Genomic DNA, 6532 nt, shown 5'->3' with positions numbered 1-6532 from the left:
AAATATATGCTGTGTAGAAGAGACCCACTTCAGACATAGGGACACATACAGACTGAAAGTGAGGGGATGGAAAAAGATATTCCATCCAAATGGAAATCAAAATAAAACTGGAATAGCAATTCTCATATGAGACAAAATAGACTTTAAAATACAGAATGTGACAAGAGACAAAGAAGGACACTACATAATGATCAAGGGAACAATCAAAGAAGAAATAACAATTGTAAATATTTATGCACCCAACATAGAAGCACCTCAATACATAAGGCAAATGCTAACAGTCATAAAAGGGGAAATGGACTGTAACACAATAATAGTAGGGAACTTTAACAACCCATTTTCACCAATGGACAGATCAACCAAAATAAAAATAAATAAGGAAACATAAGCTTTAAATGACACATTAAACAAGACGGATTTAATTGATATCTATTGGACATTCCAACCAAAAATAACAGAATACACTTTCTTCTCAAGTGCTCATGGATGATTCTCCAAGATAGATCATATATTGGGTCAAAAATCAAGCCTTGGTTAAATTTAAGAAAATTGAAATTGTATCAACTATCTTTTCCAACTACAACGCTATGAGACTACATGTCAATTACAGAAAAAAACTGTAAAAAATACAAACACATGGAGGCTAAACAATATGCTACTAAAGAACCAAGAGATCACAGAAGAAATCAAAGAGAAAATCAAAAAATACCTAGAAACAAATGATAATGAAAACACGATGAGCCAAAACCTATGGGATGCAGCAAAAGCAGTTCTAAGAGGGAAGTTTATAGCAATACAATCCTACCTCAAGAAAGAGGAAAAACCTCAAATAAACAACCTCACTTACACCTAAAGCAATTAGATAAAGAAGAAGAAAAAACCCCAAAGTTAGCAGAAGGAAAGAAATCATAAAGATCAGACCAGAAGTAAATGAAAAGGAAATGAAGGAAACGATAGCAAAGATCAATAAAACTAAAAGCTGGTTCTTTCAGTAGATAAAAAAAATTGATAAACCATTAGCCACACTTACAAAGAAAAAAAAGGTAGAAACTCAAATCAACAGAAATTGAACTGAAAAAGACGTAAAAACGGACACTGCAGGAATACGAAGGGATATGAGAGATTACTATAAACAACATATGCCAATAAAATGGACAACCTGGAAGAAATGGACAAATTCTTAGAAAAGCACAACCTTCTGAGACTGAACCAGGAAGAAATAGAAAATATAAACAGACCAATCACAAGCACTGAAATTGAAAATGTGATTAAAAATCTTCCAACAAAGAAAAGCTCAGGACCACATGGCTTCACAGGCGAATTCTATGAAACATTTAGAGAAGAGCTAACACCGATCCTTCTCAAACTCTTCCAAAATACAGCAGAGGGAGGAACATTCCCAAACTCATTCTACAAGGTCACTAACACCCTGATAGCAAAACCAGAAAAAGATGTCACAAAAAAAGAAAACTACAGGCAAATATCACTGATGAACATAGTTGTAAAAATCCTCAACAAAATACTAGCAAACAGAATCCAACAGCATGTTAAAAGGATCATACACTATGATCAAGTGGAGTTTATCCCAGGAATGCAAGGATACTTCCATATATGCAAATCAATCAACGCGATACACTATACTAACAAACTGAAGGATAAAAACCCTCCAGAAAGTAGGCATAGAGGGAACTTACCTCAACATAATAAAGGCCGTATATGAGAAAACCACAGCCAACATTGTTCTCAATGGTGAAAAATTGAAACCATTTCCAGTAAGATCAGGAACAACACAAGGCTGCCCATTCTCACTGCTATTATTGAACATAGTTTTGGAAGTTTTAGCAACAGTAATCAGAGAAGGAAGAGAAATAAATGGAATCCAAATCAGAAAAGAAGTAAAGCTGTCACTGTTTGCAGATGACATGCAACTATACATAGAGAATCCTAAAGATGCTACCAGAAAACTACTGGGAATAATCAATGAATGTGGTAAAGTAGCTGGATACAAAATTAATGAACAGAAATCTCTTGCATTTCTATAAAGTAATGATGAAAAATCTGAAAGGGAAATTAAGGAAACACTCTAATTTGCCATTGCAAAAAAAAAAAAAAAAAGAATAAAATACCAAGGAATAAACCTACCTAAGGAGACAAAAGACCTGTATGCAGAAAACTATAAGACACTGATGAAAGAAAATAAAGAGGATACAAACAGATGGAGAGATACACCATGTTCTTGGATTGGAAGAATCCACATTGTGAAAATGACTATACTACCCAAAGCAATCTACAGATTCAGTGCAATCCCTATCAAACTACCAATGGCATTTCTCACAGAAATAGAATGAAAAATTTCACAATTTCTATGGGAACACAAAAGACCCCGAATAGTTAAAGCAATCTTGAGAAAGAAAAATGGAGCTGGAGGAATCAGGCTCCCAGATTTCAGACTATACTACAAAGTTACAGTAATCAAGACAGTATGGTACTGGCACAAAAACAGAAATATAGATCAACAAAACAGGATAGAAAGCCCAGAGATAAACCCACGCAAATACGGTCACCTTATCTCTGATAAAGTAGTCAAGAACATACAATGGAGAAAAGACAGACTCTTCAATAAGTGGTGCTGGGAAAAATGGAAAGCTTCATGTAAAAGAATGAACACTCTCTAACACCATACACAAAAATAAACTCATAATGGATTAGAGAGACCTACATGTAAGGTGAGACACTATTAAACTCTTAGAGGAAAACATAGGCAGAACACTCGATGACATAAATCACAGCAACATCCTTTTTAACCCACCTCCTAGAGAAATGGAAATAAAAACAAAAATAAACAAATGGGACCTAATGAAACTTAAAAGCTTTTGCACAGCAAAGGAAACCATAAACAGCATGAAAAGACAACCTTCAGAATGGGAGAAAATATTTGCAAATGAAGCAACTGACAAAGGATTAATCACCAAAATATACAAGCAGCTCATGCAGCTCGATACCAAAAAAGAAAAAAACTCAATCTAAAAATGGGCAGAAGACCTAAATCAACATTTCTCCTAAGAAGATATACATATTGCCAACAAACACATGAAAGGATGCTCAACATCACTAATTACTAGAGAAATGAAAATCAAAACTACAATGAGTTATCACCTCACACAGGTCAGAATGGCCATTATCAAAAAACTACAAACAATAAATGCTGGAGAGGGTGTGGAGAAAAGGGAAGCCTCTTGCACTGTTGGAGGGAATGTAAAATGATACAGCCACTATAGAGAACAGTACGGAAGTTCCTTAAAAAACTAAAAATGGAACTACCATATGACCCAGCAATCCCACTACTGAGCATATACCTTGAGAAGACCATAATTCAAAAAGAGTCATGTACTGCAATGTTCACTGCAGCTCCATTTACAATGACCAGGACATGGAAACAACCTAAGTGTACACAGACAGATGAATGGATAAAGAAGATGTGGCACATATATACAATGGAATATTACTCAGCTATAAAGACAAACAGAATTATTTGTAGTGAGGTGGATGGACTTAGAGACTGTCATACAGAGTGAAGTAAGTCAGAAAGAGAAAAACAAATACCATATGCTAACAAATATATATGGAATCTAAAAAGAAAATGGTTCTGAAGAGGCTAGGAGCAGGATAGGAATAAAGATACAGATGTAGAGAATGGAATTGAGGACAGAGGCAGGGGGAAGGGTAAGTTGGGACAAAGTGAGAGAATGTCATTGACATATATACACTACCAAATGTAAAATAGCTAGTGGGAAGCAGCCACATAGCACAGGGAGATCAGCTGGGTGCTTTGTGACCACATAGAGGTGTGGGATAGGGAGGGTGGGAGGGAGACACAAGTGGGTGTGGATATGGGGGTATACATATACATATAGCTGATTCACTTTGTTATATAGCAGAAACTAACACACCAGTGTAAAGCAATTATACTCCAATAAATATGTTAAAAAAATAAAAATAAGCATGGGGTAATAAGACTATGCAGGGGCAGTCATGCAAAATAAAATACATATCCTATGTTACAGATATTCTGTGATTAAGAAAATTCCTTGTGTATGGGAAGTGTTCAATAAATGTTAGTTCTTCTCTAAAAGAAAAAAAAATGAAAAGAAAAGAAAGAAAAAGAAATCAGATCAGCACTTGCCAAGAGTTAGGGGTGAAGAAAAGTATGGCTACAAAGGGGAAAAGGGAAAAATCTTTTTTTTTTTTTATACAGCAGGTTCTTATTAGTCATCAATTTTATACACATCAGTGTACACATCTCAGTCCCAATTGCCCAATTCAACACACCACCACCACTACCAACCCACAGTTTTCCCCCTTTGGTGTCCATACGTTTGTTCTCTATGTCTGTGTCTCAATTTCTGCTCTGCAAACTGGTTCATTTGTACCATTTTTCTAGGTTCCACATATATGCATTAATATACGATATTTGTTTTTCTCTTTCTGACTTACTTCACTCTGTAGGACAGTCTCTAGATCCATCCACGTCTCAAAAAATGACCCAATTTCGTTCCTTTTTATGGCTGAGTAATATTCCATTGTATATATGTACCACATCTTCTTTATCCATTCGTCTGTTGATGGGCATTTAGTTTGCTTCCATGACCTGGCTATTGTAAATAGTGCTGCAATGAATATTAGGGTGCATGTGTCTTTTTGAATTATGGTTTTCTCTGGGTATATGCCCAGTAATGGGATGGCTGGATCATATGGTAGTCCTATTTTTAGATTTTTAAGGAACCTCCATACTGTTTTCCAAAGTAGCTGTATCAATTTACATTCCCAGCAACAGTGCAAGAGCATTCCCTTTTCTCCACACCCTCTCCAGCATTTGTTGTTTGTAGACTTTCTGATGATGCCCACTCTAACTGGTGTGAGGTGATACCTCACTGTAGTTTTGATTTGCATTTCTCTAATAGTAAGTGATACTGAGCAGCTTTTCATGTGCTTCTTGGACATCTGTATGTCTTCCTTGGATAAATGTCTATTAAGGTCTTCTGCCCATTTTTGGATTGGGTTGTTTGCTTTTTTAATATTGAGCTGCATGAGCTGTTCATATATTTTGGAGATTAATCTTTTCTCTGTTAATTTGTTTGGAAATATGTTCTCCCATTCTGTGGGTTGTTTTTTCGTCTTGTTTATGGTTTCCTTTGCTGTGCAAAAGCTTTGAAGTTTCATTAGGTACCATTTGTTTATTTTTGTTTTTGTTTCCATTACTCTAGGAGGTGGATCAAAAAAGATCTTGCTGTGATTTATGTCAAAGACTGTTCTTCCTATGTTTTCCTCTAAGAGTTTGATAGTGTCTGCTCTTACATTTAGGTTTCTAATCCATTTTGAGTCTATTTTTGTGAATGGTGTTAGGGAGTGTTCTAATTTCATTCTTTTACATGTAGCTTTCCAATTTTCCCAGCACCACTTATTGAAGAGACTGTCTTTTCGCCATTGTATATCCTTGCCTCCTTTGTCATAGACTAGCTGACCATAGGTACACGGGTTTATCTCTGGGCTTTCCATCTTGTTCCAATGATCTATGTTTCTGTTTTTGAGCCAGTACCATATTGTCTTGATTACTGTAGCTTTGTAGTATAGTCTGATGCCTGGAAGTGTCTTACAGTTTTCTGAGTTCAGGTCTTTTACTTCCTGAGGTAGGTTTATTCCTACATATTTTATTCTTTTTGTTGCAGTGGTAATGAGATTGCTTCCTTAATTTCCCTTTCTGATGTTCCATTGTTAGTGTATAGGAATGCAAGAGACTTCTGTGCATTAATTTTGTATCCTGCAACTTTACCAAATTCGTTGATTAGCTCTAGCAGTTTTCTGGTGGCATATTTAGGATTGTCTATGTATGGTATCATGTCATCTGCAAACAGTGACAATTTTACTTCTTCTTTTCCAATTTGTATTCTTTTTATTTCTTTTTCTTCTCTGATTGCTGAGGCTAGGACTTCCAAAACTATGTTGAATAATAGTGGCGAGAGTGGACATCCTCGTCTTGTTCCTGATCTTGGAGGAAATGCTTTCAGTTTTTCACCATTGAGAATGATGTTTGCTGTGGGTTTGTCATATATGGCCTTTATGATGTTGAGATAGTTTCCCTCTATGCCCACACTCTGTAGAGTTTTTATCATAAATGGGTGTTGAATTTTCTCAAAATCGTTTCCTGCATCTATTGAGATGATCATATGGTTTGTATTCTACAGTTTGTTAATATGGTGTATCACATTGATTGATTTGTGTATATTGAAGAATCTCTGCATCCCTGGGATAAATCCCACTTGATCATGGTGTATGATCCTTTTAATGTGTTGTTCAATTCTGTTTGCTAGTATTTTGTTGAGGATTTTTACATCTATATTCTTCAGTGATATTGGTCTATAATTTTCTTTCCTTGTAGTATCTTTGTCTGGTGTTGATATCAGGGGCATGGTGGCTTCATAAAATGAGTTTGGTAGTGTTCGTTTGTCCACAATTTTTTGGAAGAGTTTGAGAA

The sequence above is a fragment of the Mesoplodon densirostris genome, chromosome 9 (assembly GCF_025265405.1).
Source record: "Mesoplodon densirostris isolate mMesDen1 chromosome 9, mMesDen1 primary haplotype, whole genome shotgun sequence".
In the NCBI taxonomy this organism is placed as follows: Eukaryota; Metazoa; Chordata; class Mammalia; order Artiodactyla; family Ziphiidae; genus Mesoplodon; species Mesoplodon densirostris.
Note: the sequence above shows the minus strand (reverse complement) of the source record.